The sequence below is a fragment of the Eptatretus burgeri genome, chromosome 12 (genome assembly GCF_056783735.1).
Source record: "Eptatretus burgeri isolate ZD-2024b chromosome 12, Ebu_testis_v1, whole genome shotgun sequence".
Lineage (NCBI taxonomy): Eukaryota > Metazoa > Chordata > Myxini > Myxiniformes > Myxinidae > Eptatretus > Eptatretus burgeri.
In genome coordinates, this window is record NC_140972.1 from 42467290 (window position 1) to 42481724 (window position 14435).

The 14435-nt window shown below is 39.6% G+C and overlaps 1 long non-coding RNA gene across 1 annotated transcript in view; it reads left to right on the forward strand.

The window, feature by feature from the left end:
- Positions 1–14435, forward strand: part of LOC147015500 (uncharacterized) — a 363111-nt gene that overhangs the window by 285346 nt on the left and 63330 nt on the right. The window contains exon 2 of the long non-coding RNA XR_015050117.1: positions 11837–11903. This is a non-coding gene — a long non-coding RNA (uncharacterized LOC147015500). The remainder of the gene's footprint in view (positions 1–11836; positions 11904–14435) is intronic.

Below are 14435 nucleotides of genomic sequence, written 5' to 3' on the forward strand. Positions count from 1 at the left end.
AATGAAACTTTTAGACAATGCAATGTACAAATTAAGGATAATTTTCCTGATAGCAAGGCTTTCATTGTGACTGCAAAGCATATTGCACAAAGAAACGACTCTGTAAAACTCTCTGAACTTCGATTTCAGCATCTCAAGAAAGCTTTGATGAAGCCGAATAAAGATTGCAGGTAGAAAGTCATTTAAGTACCTCGAATCTCCAATGATGGAGCTGAAAATTGCAAACCTGAACCTTAATGGAGGTTGAGCCCCATTATGGAGAATTCAAATAGTCTAAACTTTAGAGATAATAAAAGCTGATATTATCCTCTTCCAGGAGACCGTTGCTACAAACACTCTCGCAGTTGCGTGGGGAAAACTTTTTAGATGCCAGTAATTTCGAAGCAGGTTTTTTTTACACCTAAGGCCAGTGTTGCTATTTGTTTAAGCCACAAAGTTTCTGCACACAAGTTTCCTTCAAGGAAATATTTAAAAGGCACCTCTTATCTGTGGAGTTCCTTTGTAATACACAAAAAATAGTTGTGGTGAATGTCTATGCACCTAGTGATCCTATAGAAAGGAAAATTTCTTTTCCACACTGCAGGATTTTTGAAAGATCAGGGTTTGACTGTTTATATTTGTATCGTTGGGGATTTTAATTGCACAATTTATCCATCTGTTGATAGGAATGGTCATAAGCCTCATGCTGCTTCCACTTCGGGTTTAGAGAACATCATTGAGAACTATTGTTTTAAGGACATGTGGAGGCTACGACATAGTTTCTACACATGGTGCAGAGGTCAGGATGGCTTTATATCAAGGGCAAGACGATAGAACCAATGATAAATTTTATGACTCCATCCCAGGTTCTACCAACCGGCTTCACAAATCACTATTTAGTCATGTTGTCCTTTAAATTACCATTGTCATCATTGTGTGAGTGTATACTGCAATCTTAATACCCACCTTCTGAGTGATAAGAAATTTAAAGACTATTTTCGAGCTGTATGGGAGAAAATTTGCGCCTCCGGGTTTGAACACGCAAACCTTTGTTTGTGGTGGGACCTTGCAAAATCCCAAATAAAATCCTTCTGCCAACAGTGTATTCTGTTTACCACCAAATCTCTCTCAATTGATTTGTTAAAGCCTGAAATTGTTTCTTTAGAGCAAATTAATGTTGGTGCTGGAAGGGACACACGAGATCACTTGTTATGGGCAAAGAGAACATTGCTAACAGAAATGGTTAGGTAAAGGGCAATGGGTACCTTGGTATGAATGTGGATGAGAAATTTGACATAAGATATGCCAAATATAAAGTTATTCGATTTAGAGAACTCAATTAAAAAAATCACAACAAATCCATGGCCCACTTCAAATGGGGTCTTGACGACCTTCCAGCAGGGAATTAGGAGCATCTTAAAAGACTTTTACTCCAACCTATACTCCCCCAGAGTGTGGATAATGACATGAAGGATGAGTTGATTGCAGGGCTTTCAAAAGTTGAAGAGGGCCGGCAACGAGTACTTGACTCCTCGATCTTGGCTGAGGAACTTGAAACAGCCATGTCAGGCCTATAAGATGGAAAGGCCTTTGGGATTGATGGCTCACCCAGATAATTTTACAAGACTTTCTGGAATCTTGTTGGATCTGAGTTGTTTAATGTCCTTGAGGAAAGCATCAGCATTGGAGAGCTGCCATTATTGTGAAGGAGAGCAGTTATATGTTTACTGCCGAAAACTGCCGAACTTCACCTCATTGAAAACTGGTGACCAGTGTCTTTACTGTGTGACAATTATAAGATTTTCTTAAAAATTCTTGCAAATCATATGAAAACTGTAGTCGATTCTGTTGTACACCCGGATCAGACTTATTGTGCACCGGGAAGGTCTATTCATGATAATATTTTTGTGGTAAGAGATAATATTTCCTGTGACAACAGCTTGTGTGATAATTCCGAGTTGTTTATTGATAAAGGTGAAGCCTCTGATCGTGTTGATCATCAATACCTTTTTTTCTGTTCTTCAGGGAATCGATTTTGGAGAACATTTAATTTTTTCAGTGAAACTATTGTTCACTGACACTTATTGCATGATGACAGTTAATAACAGGTTATGTTCCCCCTTTCCTTTTTGATGAGTTGTTTGTCAAGGCTCTCCTCTTTTGGGACTGATATATATATAAATCACCCTTGAACTACTCCTGTTATCTATTAGGCAGCGAGTGCCTCATGATAAGGATGGTATAGAGGGGAAAAGTTTGTTCTGATGGCCGACGCTGATGTTTGCGTTTAAATTCAAGGTTCAAACAGTGTCTCTCTTTTGCAACGTTTCTTGGAAAATTTCCCCGCAGCTTCCTTTAACGAGGTAAATTGGAGTATAAGTACAGCATATTGGCCAGCATACAATGGAGTTTAGCACAATTGGGTCCTCCCTTCCAACACCCTCATACACCATTTAAATAGCTTGGTACAGGTGACTTGTCCCTTCTGCGAGCACCACGAGGATCTCTTTCATGCTTTCGTGCAATGTAAAAGATTAACTCCTCTCTTTTCCTCACTTTCAAATCTTTCATAAACCGTCCTTTCCTTTCACTTCACACATGTTTGGTTGTTGAGGTGCCTTTTTAGCCCCTCTTGAATGGACCTTGGTGTTCTCCTAAATTTTCTGGTCGCTGTTGCGAAATATGGTACAGTACATACAAATCGAGCAAAATTAAAATTGACATTGGTTATGGGTCTGATGTCCTGCCTATTTTTAAAGGGTTTGTTGCAGCAAGACTTGGACTAGAATTTGATTATTACTTAAGTATTGAGAATATCAAACTTTTTGAGAGTAAATAGTGTTGTGGCAAAGTTTTGTGTTTTGTTGATCAATTAGAATTGGTGATCACCTTGTAATGACTTCATGCAAAGCTGTGATGCCTTTTATTTATGTCTTTGGAATTATTATCTTTCTTTCACTGTATTTTTTTTTCTCCTTTTATGGATTAAACCACCCAGCTATATTAATTAAATAAACGTTTTGCAAATTCTCTCTTTTTGTTCTTTCTAGCGGTCCCTCCTTTACCCCTTTTGGTCCCTCCTTTTCCCTTCTTTCCCCCCTTTCCTTTATCTGTTTTTATTTTTCTATCTTATCAATTTCAGTTCATTTCCACCTTTGAATCAAACAAACATAAAATACAAGAAACATACAGCACGTCATATTATAAGAACAGTGGAGAACTTAAAAAAAGCATGGCTTGTAAAATTTCAGGGCCCTATAACAATAGATTGTGACTGAAAATACTAAGACAGAAATAATTTAATATTGAAAAATAAGATACCTTTAATGAGAATGACAAGAAGCTGGACAAATATAAGCTAAGCAAAAATGAATGCAAATGAGGTGTAGGAGGTGGAATCAGCTGGCATGCAATACCTTGCGTTGGCATCGCAATATCACTCGTTGCTCATTTATTACCAGTGATCACCACATCAATTTGTTTCTCTCTCTCTATCTCTCTCTATCTCTATCTCTCTCTCTCTCTCTCCCCCATCTCCCCTCACTCTCTCCTCCCCCCTCTCTCTCTCTCTCCCCTCCCCCTTTCTCTCCTCCCCCTCTCTCTCCTCCCCCTCTCTCTCCTCCCCTCTCTCTCCTCCCCCTCTCTCCTCCCCCTCTCTCTCCTCCCCTCTCTCTCCTCCCCTCTCTCTCCGCCTCCTCTCTCTCCGCCTCCTCTCTCTCTCCTCCCCTCTCTCCTCCCCTCTCTCCCCCCCTCTCTTCCCCTCTCCTCTCCTCTTCTCTTCTCTCTCTCCTCCTCACCCCCCTCACCATCATATCTTCACTTCCTCTTTCTTTTTTTGGTTCGCGGGCACCAGCAGTGACCACTATTTTCGTTCTGTCTGTCTGTCTGTTTGTGACTCTCTCCAGAGCACAGCTCTGTGACGTTTGATGCTATCTTGATGAAACTTGGACACAAGCTAGATATCATGGTCTAGTTGTGTTGTTTTGTATGAGGGGTGTCCCATGCCCATTGTGGGCGGAGCCACGCCCACTTGAATTTTTCATTTATTTTAATTTTTTTCTCGCAATTTCATTTCCTAGAAACTGTGCGTAATGTCCATAAGTACAACATATAAAAAATCCGATTTGATTTGGTCAATTTTGACGGAAGAGATAGGTTTTTACGGTAGGGCTTCCTCAATAATGCCCGTGAACCATCGTCGCCTCCCGGCTTGAAAATTATTATATTTTATTTCTTTATTTTTGTTTTTCCTCGTGTACTCTCTCTCTGTTCTTGCTAATTTTGACTAAATTTTGAAATTGGTTTTGATATGTGATTTGATTTTGTAAAATTCTTGCTTTTATCTATTTATTTTTGAGTGATGCCTCATAAATTGATTATATCAGTCTTGAATATATGTAATAACTAAAGATAATGTGTATACTTTGCTAATTGCATTGTCTTAATGCATATTCAGGCTGGCAGAATGTCTTGGAGGGAAAATACACTGGACTCTGAGTCATCGATCCTGGGATCAAATCTCAGCCCAGCTATAAACTGTCATTCTGATGTCTCGCAGGGTGAGGCATCAATGTGTGTGCTGTCCCTTGGATGGACGTAAAACCGGGCGTACTATCTGCCAGCATTAGTTGGTAAACATTAAAGATCCCATGGTGTCCTTTGCGAAGGGTCAACGAGCTATCGCTGGCACCCTGAAAAAAATTCCAAATTCCTGCCCTCACCTCTCATCGGTACAGCCTTGTACTGCACTCCAAACAATTATGGAATCAGCAGCCACAGTATCCATACAAAATGAAAAATGATGACATAATGGTGTGATTATGTCTTAGATAGCCTTTAGTTATGTAAAAATATACTTATCGGTGTATATCTTCGGGTTCTCCCTGTTATTGATTTAATGTCTTCTTAACTTCCATGATTTGTAATAGAAAAACAATGAAGCCTAACAGCTACCAAGTGTAAGTTCAAATATACCTAATTCATTCATTCATATATAAGAATCAGAAATCTAAACTAGACGGTTTAGCTTGAAGGAATTGAATTTTGTTTATCAAATTACAGTTGTTTTTTTTAATTAAAAACATGTTATAAAAAATTACAGTTGTTTAAGTATGTTCAAGTTGCCTAAATTAAATGAGAGTTTTGTTTCTGTAAACACAGGCATGTTGCTGGAGTTTGAGTGAACATGGGTAATTAATTTGTCATGCAGTGTGGTTTATGGAATTTATTATGAAAAAACTACTTATTATTAACGCATACTGTTTGGTCTGGATATCCTTTGGTGGTTGTTGGAATTTGGCCAGACTGCTGGCATCAATTGCCTACTCTTTGCAAAAAGCACTGTGGGATCCGTAAAGTCCACCAGCAGCCTCCGATGGTGGTTAGACGTGTGCCCAGCTTAACTTTCCATCCTCGGGATAGCACACTCATTGATGCATTGGCCTGCTGTCAAACCACTGGGATGACAGTTTATAATTAGGTTTAGAATCAAAGCCAAAAGTTAAAGCTCAAAGGCGAGTGTACTACTTTAGAGCTATCATGCCAGCACTCAAATACACCATCATCCTCTAATCAATTTTGCATGGTTAGTGCAGGTCATTTATTTTGTTGTTTACAGAGTTGATGGGTTTGTGAATGTAATTGCAAATGCTATATAATTCCACATCTCATAGCTCATGTGACATGACACTGCCCCTTTACCCCAATAGCTCAACAAACGGTCCATTAATTTTTTCTACAATGTTTGTAGAAAATGTTTTTCTACTCTACAATGTGTCATGTCTACAACTGTGCATGTGTCATTATTGTTATGGTACCTCGGATCTAAATCTGATACAAGAAACAGAATCAGATTTTTTTTTTGTCATCGAGTTTCTGGAATCCTAAGTGTTTTATGATACAATCAGTTCTGTATTTTATCTCCGATAATTATGCATCTCGTATCCTCAAATTGCTCCCCAGATCCCAACTGTAATTCCCATAAAATTGAGGATAAATGCAGTTTCATGATATTATAGTGATCCATATTAATTTATTCATTTTGTGATGCATTCATATTGCAGTCTGGCATGGCAGAATATAACAGCCAATTTCAGTAAATGGTACCACTGTAAAGAATTATGCTTTTACCATCATAATTGTCTGTAAAGGAGTTGTGCTTTAATGCAGTCACAATGTTAAATGTATCGATAAATATCTTTCAGGGATTATTTTATAATATTTTAATAACAATTATAAAGGATGGAGATTATAATTGAAATATTCTCGGCAGTTATCCAAAAATCTCACGAAGAATGAAGGTGCACTTACATTGTGGGCCTCTAAATGGTTACCTTTCCACATGGAATATTAAAAACATCCTATGAATGAGAAGCTCACTTTCTTTAGCTTATCTAGAATGGAAATTCCAGATGAGGTATTGTCATCGCGCACTGTCCATCCATCCATCTCCTATTTTGACTTCTCCAGCCAAACTGCTGGGCTGATTCGGCTGAAATTTGGCAGCAACGTTCTGCTGCTGACTGGTAATGGGGATCGGAAAGCTCGTTCCAGTCACGTGACTTTCACAAAGTCAAAATGGCCGACGCGTAAATTTCTTTAAAAATCTTCTTCTCCAGACCCACAAGTCAGATTACGACCAAATTTGGGCTACAACATTAGGCCATGGTAGGGATTTTCACATTCAGAGGACATGCTAATCACATGACCGAAAGTGTGTCAAAATGGCTGACAGTCAATTTTGTAATTCCTTCAAAAATCTAAATGCTACCAAATTTGGGTTACAACACTAAGCCAGGGCTCAGATAAGCTACAGGCCCAGTGGTCCTATTTTTTTCAACATACAAGCATATAGGATAGGAAAGGAAAATATTTTCTTCCAAACCCACCCCTTTACTTTCTACTATTCAACCACTCATGTGCATTATATTTATCTCCCTGTTCCCATTTGAAACTCTGTCAGTGTGTGAAGCTGTTGCCCTCAGCCTATATTTGTATAAACCAAAAAGAAGAAAAGCAAGAAATTTTTTTACCAATACTTTTCCTTCCTGGCCTTCAAGTTTGCAAGACACCACCACCACAAGTCATCCCTCATACTGTACCTACCAACAATCTTTTCTTCCCCCATTAACCTCTTCTCATAACTGAACCTTCATACAAGAAGGTCACTGTTTCTTCCCTTTGTTTCTCTCCCCTCCTGTTCCTTCCTTTTCTTTCTCTCCCCTCCTGTTCCTCTCTTCCCTTGCTTGTTGCATCCTCCTGTTGTACAACTGCCACACTCACTGTTATTGCATTGCCTAGTTTATGTCTTCTGTGACTGCTCTTCCATAAGCCTCATTTTTGAATTGAAAATAAATATATCAATGTTGGAATATGGCCTCTTATTATTATATCTTCCGTTGAACCTTTTGAACCCCTCCTATATAGCATGCAGGACAAGCAGGATATCTTTGAGGTAGCTTACTTGCCTATAATTATTGAACCGACTATAAACTGTCACCCTGGTGCTTCATTGGCAGGATTTTGCATCATTGAGTACACTGTCCTTCAGAAAGATGTGAAGTTGTTAGGTGTCCCATCTGCAAGCATTCAGCTAGTATATCTTAATATCCCATTGTGCCTTTCTGAAAGAGTATGCCATCATGTGCCGGTAGCCTGGCCATATTCTAAATTCCTGCCCTAATGTGCAGGGGTGTTGTGACAGCAGCACAGCCACACCTCATTAATGATGCAACCAGTGGCACAAATTGATAATAATTGAATCCCATTCCAATTTATATTTGCTTGAAATAGTAACATGCAGGGAAGTATGGAGTAAAGCATAACTATCATAATCATGTTAATTTATTGGTGTTCAAGTGGTTCCACTACTTAGTAATGATCTTCAGTCTTGAAAAGTTTTTTTATCCCCCGCCAACCAACTAAGTTGGCGGGGGATATAGAAATGGTTTTTCTTGTTTTGTCTTGTACATTTGCTGCCTTGGATAGATCTAATTTGTTGAATTTGCCTGATTTAGTTCAAAACTTTTTGAAAATTGATTAATCTTGATACAACATGAATTAATTAGTGAAATGCTAATAAATATATTGGATTTGTTATTTATTTTAACAAATTTCATACAATTAAAAAATTGATAACCACTTTGCCTTTAGGTAAGTAACCAACAAAGGAGTCTCCTTTGAGTTTGGGGGGGGGGGGGGTTAAAGTGGTTCCAACCTCGGCCGAGACATACCAAAAACTTAAAAACAGCACGTTCTGCTTCCTTGCTTGACGTTCAGTATTTAAAATGCATAGAGCACAGACAAACAACTATAGGTTAGCAACAAGTCTGGAGACGGCAATGGTTCACGAGCAATGTACACTGTTTTTATTTTTTATTTTTTATTTTTTTTTATTTTTTGACCTTCGAGGGGACGCCACGGGCAAACTGGTGGGAATCGGGAAATATGTAAATGATGAAAGTTGTAGTACTCGAGGAGCACTACTTGCATACCAACTTTCATTCGAAACAGTTGAAAACCCTCGGAGCTCAATGGCCAATTTATTGATTTTTTTGACATTTTCTAAGTTCGTGACCTTGTGACCTTGACCTTGGGATAAAAATGAAAAATCGAGCTCCGTGGGGCTATGCAGGTGCCATTGGGCTAACCAAATACCGAAACCCCTGCCAGATTCGACAAACCCCCTCAGAGAAGATGCAACTTGAAATTGGCTACCCCCTAAAAACACACGTTTTTTGGGTGTGGCTCCACCCATAATGGGCGCAAAACACCCATTCTCAGGAAAACACAACGAGATCATGATATAAACCTCCCACCCAAATTTTATCAGAATCGGATCAAAACCCACGGAGCTATGCTCGGGACAGACAGACAGACAGACAAACACACACCCATAATGAATATAGTGGTCACTTACTGACTCGTGAACCAATACGAGTGCAGGCTTTGATAGGCCTAATGGCCTCCTTCTGTGTCATAGTTCCATGGAAGGGAACTTGTATTATTATTACTAGGAGGCACCACCTCTCTCTCTGGGTGGGAGTATCTATGTTGACCCATCGAACACAAATGACCGCTTCATGTCCAGGGAGTCAAAGACATGTAAAATTGTGAAGGAAAGCACCGTATGAATACAATAATCACTAGGATGAGTCACGAGGTGCCGAAAGAGTGGGATAAAGACGCCACACCATAACCACCAAATTGTAATCACCACTGTAAGAGGTGAGGAAACACGAGATGAGGAAAGAGTGTGGTTTGCTACATCACCAAAATGGACGGTTGTTTGCTGACGCAGATAGACTCGATAACAATAGACATAAATAACGATTCTGGGAAAACTGATCATGCCCAATTGGTCAGTGCCACGTCCAATCGATGAGCGAAGGGAAAAAAATGGGCACATTCAATTGGTCAGTGCTGCGACCAATCGACAAGTGAATATTGCTGACATAGCTACAGCCACACAATCTCTATTTATAATAGTAGATTAGATTTTACATATCTTACTTTGCTCGTATTTACCTGCATTTCATATTTCGTATCCATCCATTAGGACCATACTCTGTGCAGAGCGTTGGTGCCGCCGAAGCAGTCTCCTTGGCTATTGGGAACAATCCTGGACGGGTCGCCACTCCGACACAGTATACCAGCATGCTGGTACTCATTTTGCCGACCTCGGAAGGATGACAGGCAGAGTCAACCCCACCTGGTGTTAATTCAACAGCTGAGCGGGATTTGAACTCAGGACCCTAGGATCCCAAGCCCACTACCTCAACCATTAAGCCAACACCAGGCATATATTTCATATCTGCATCATGAAACATGCTTACCAATCATTTGTTATATCTATGAGGTCATGTAAAATGTTTACACTTTAAAAACAAATAATTTGAATATTAGGTGGATTATTTAATGGCATCTTGACAGGAGAACAACCTTCCTGCCGTGAGTTCCAGAGGAGTCACAAATTAATCTTTGAGTAATTCATTTGCATCAATTTTTGTTTTCTACTTCGCACCCAGTCATCAATTGATTTGTGGAGTAAAATTGTATCACACGTTTAGGGTACCATTTGTACTGCATCGTATGAATTCCGGTTTCATACAGCTTTGGCTATGTAATCACACCATTCTATCATGGTTGAGATCAAGCTGCATGAAATGTTACACTTGACTAAATGTCTCGGGCAAAATCTTCACAAAATGCCTTTCCGTCAGAAATGCCATTTTTGTTCTGATGCACAAATTAAACTTGTAGGTTACGATACAGAGTGTTAAAGAACTTCTTCATGAAAATCTTGGATCAATTTATAGACCCGAGATTTGTCTTTTTTGTATACAATGTCAACGCTCGTGTAACAGCTAAGGCTGTATCAGAGCCCCACCCCCTCCCCCCCCCACTACCTACTTCATCTGGAATAGTGCAAGCTGATTTTCATTAATCCCCACCCATAGTCTTACAATAGCAACCGCCAATAGTTTGAAAACAGCTCGTCTAAAATAGCAGATTAAATTTTCACTAAACCCCTTTAGAAAAGTGAGACTGTCACTGAAGTTTTGTGATAATGGTCTGAATAATTACACTGAAGCATTTGATTTGATAGGATATAACAGTGTTGATGTGAGTGGGAAATTGTGTCAATGTTTAGCATTCCCATGTTAGTGTCATGGGAGAATGGCATATTACTATCACAGGAGTAACCGAGCTCAGAGTAAGTGATGACACAGAGTTCTGAAACACACTCGAGGTCAGCTTGACTACTGAAATGCTGAGGCTTATCAAAAAAAAAAAAATTTTGGTGTGACTTACCTTCAAATGTGATACGTCAAACCCTTTTTTGGCTTCAGGAATGTAATAAAAGTCTTGTTAATTTCCTCAGTCAGGATACTTTTCATACACCTTGCATATATACAGTTCCAAAGCACAATTTCATTGTGATGATCAGCAATACTATTCAGTGTTTATCAGAGAAAGGCGATGTCGGGGTAAAAATATAGTTAATTTCTTTGCAGGCATGTGACGTAAGGAGCATATTTGATTGATACTTTTTGAGCTTGTTAAATCTATACATTTATATGTGTTTCTGAATCATAATTAGGAGAAAGTCACACGGTTGACTTTCCAATTACATTGCAGCTTCAAGGATCACACATATTGTTTTTTTTCATTTTCTGTTCTTAACAGTTATAACAAACACACACACACACACACACACACACACACACACACACACACACACACACACACACACACACACACACACACACCAAGGAACACATGAAGATAAACTAAGTGCAGACTTCCATCGGCTGTAACAAATCTCTCCAGAAAGACCTGCTTGCACATGTAGTTTGTCATGTACTTTATGGTAGTGCTCCTTCACATGACTGCTTGGTCTGGTATCATTGCCAACATCATCACTGCAGTTACTCATCCTCAATAAGCAATCCCAAGAGCTTTAACAAATGATGTTGAGTGATAGTCATTCATTCCAGCCTCGGGGATGTTATGGTTAAGGAATACTCTCTGACTGGGAGGCTGGTGGTTCAAACCCCAGCTGAGTCATATAAAAGACTTTTTTATAAATGGTACATGCTGCTTCTTTGCTTGGTGCTCTGCATTTAAAAAGGATAGAGCACAGACAGATAACCATAAGTCGGCAATAACGGTGCAGGATTTGATGGGCCTCACAGCCTCCTCCTGTGTCAAATTTCATTGCAAGGCAACTCATATTATTCATTTCTTATTTTAGGTACCGTTTCTGTGTTGTCAAATCCTACATGCATGCTGAGCTCATGACTTAAAGTGGTTGCAAACTAAAACAAAATTGTTACTTTTATTTGTACATTAACAGAGTCGTGCCTGACGAACAAGCATGAACTTGAATAAGGAAAAAATCTGAGGATATTTACCATCCACAGGTGAGTGCAAGTTTACAGAAAAGCAAGTTTAGCATACCTTCCATAGGATGGTTTACTGCATGTAGCAATACACTGAGCAACAGTTTTTCATCAGAGATTTGATTCTTCCCACAATCAAATTCAAATGAGGAAACGTATTGGTGAGCAGATTACCACAAATATATTTTCTTCTCCTGATATAAATTACAACACAATAATAAAGTGAGTTCTGGTTTCAAAATGAAATCCCCTTTATGAAGGCCTTTCACTTTAGTCTTTCATTGCCAATAACTCTTAGTAAATGACCACTCTATCCTAACCGCAGCTTTTCACAAACAACCTAAGAGTTGAAACATCTCCGTCACGAGAGCACCCTCTGTGATTTCGATAAATAGGCACAGATAAGCATTAGGAATAAATTTGAGTTAAAATAAACAAAAGGGCTATGTATCGGATTATGTAAAACTTTGCATCTCATCACGCTTTGGCTTGATGAGAAACGCTTTGCTGTTTCATTATCACAAAGATTTAAATAAAGGTGTACGAATTTTCGAATGGCCTTACACAGACACAGACACAGACGGAGACGGAGACTGAGGCGGAGAATCGAACGATACAGAGCCTCACAGGGGTATAGAGATTACAGTACATCTGAGAACTAGTGTGGACTAACCTGCTCACTGATTCACACAAGGAATCACACAGGGGACCTAATTCTAGAGGAAGCCATTGGGCCCATCAAGCCTGTACAATCTGCAACACTCATCTACCCCACCATCAGCAACACTTCTACGTACCTATCCAATTCTCGTTTAAATCCATCCACTGTCTCTGCCTCCAACACCTTTCCAGGGAGAATATTCCATGCATTAACCACTCTCTGAGTAAAACACTCCTGCCTCAATGTCATCCTAAAATAAAATAAAAACACCGCTGTTTCAAACACCTGTACTTTTAGTAAGATTGTTCACAAGATTTGCTAATCGATCGGCATCTATCATGTGGGGAATATATCCTGTGGTACTCAGCATCACCCATGGAGAGTTGGTGTTTCCTTCTCCACCACTTCTTTTGGCAGCAGTACCTGTTTTGCGTATCATTTTTAGAGTCTTGCATACAGCTTCTGCTAAACATAAAGTCAGCAGCAATCGGTTGCAGGGAGTAGCCTTCACTACCGAAGACTTTGATTTGATTTACTATGCTTGTCATGTGATATTCCCTTCCCAGAAGCCATAGTATATTCATCACACAACAGCAATATCAATGCCAATATTTTATCATCTTTCTCGAGGTATGAAACTTTCTGATTGGTTGCATGACAACCAATCATCATGTACTGTACTATATAAATAAATTAGATAAATTCTTTTTAAATGATAAAGAAAGACCCACCCTCATCTCTCACCTGTGAATCTTATTATATATTGACTGCTCTTGAAATTTACATGTGGCACATGCTTGGGAGCCTTTGGTATGCATGTCTGTCTGGGTTGTCGCTGACAATTCAATAATAAGCAATGAAACCGGTCCAGTAGTTGAGGGGGTGTGTAGCATTGAGATTCTCATGTGTGTACGACGTGTGAACATCTTTACAGCTGTGGAGGAACTCTGGGAAGGGTTTGAAACAGCAAAGGGCTTACCTTGCGTAGCCTTTCTTGGTTGCTTTATGCAGCTTATTCAGCTGGAATAACAACAGAGGAGTACATATATACAGTATATATATATATATATATATATATATATATATATATATATATATATATATATATATATATATATGTATATGTGTGTGTGTGTGTGTGAGGCCCCGCGAGGAGTGAGGAAAGCGACATTTTTTAATGATATGATGATTGGGTAAGGGTTAAGATAGTGCAAAATGGCATTAACTCCAAAATGGCTGATGTGTTCCTCACATCACTCCTCCTCGCGGTGCCTCAAATATATATATATATATATATATATATATATATATATATATATATATATATATATATATATATATATATATATATATATATATATATATATTGTTGCGGTATTCGCGCCCGCCGGCGTGCTGACGGCCACGTAACTCGAATCGCGGCACGTCGCCCACCGGACGGACAATCCAGTCGTGACCCACTCGGACTAACGCCGGGAACCAGTCACGGGTGGACCTTTCGGTCTCACCGCGATCGAGCCAATCAGCCCCCGCGTGGGATAGGGTTGCTCGCCAAATTCGACCTACCTAAGTACCCACGCGGAGGGTAGACCGGGCGATCGCACCTCGCCGCAGGTCGACTTCGGACACGGGCCACTTAAGCGACCCGTTCCGTACTATCGGGATAACCGAGCGGTGTTATTCGTCGACCTCGACGGTTCGATTAATTATCGGGCGTATTCAGCCCACTACCAACCCTTTACGTGAAGCAAGATGAGGATTCAATGAAAGAAATGACGAAGCGAAGCGGGAAACAGTTCAACACAAAGCACATTTATTCGCGGCACACGGGAAGCACACATATACAATTCCACCAAATGCACACAGAAAAGACACAATGCAATTTACACAAA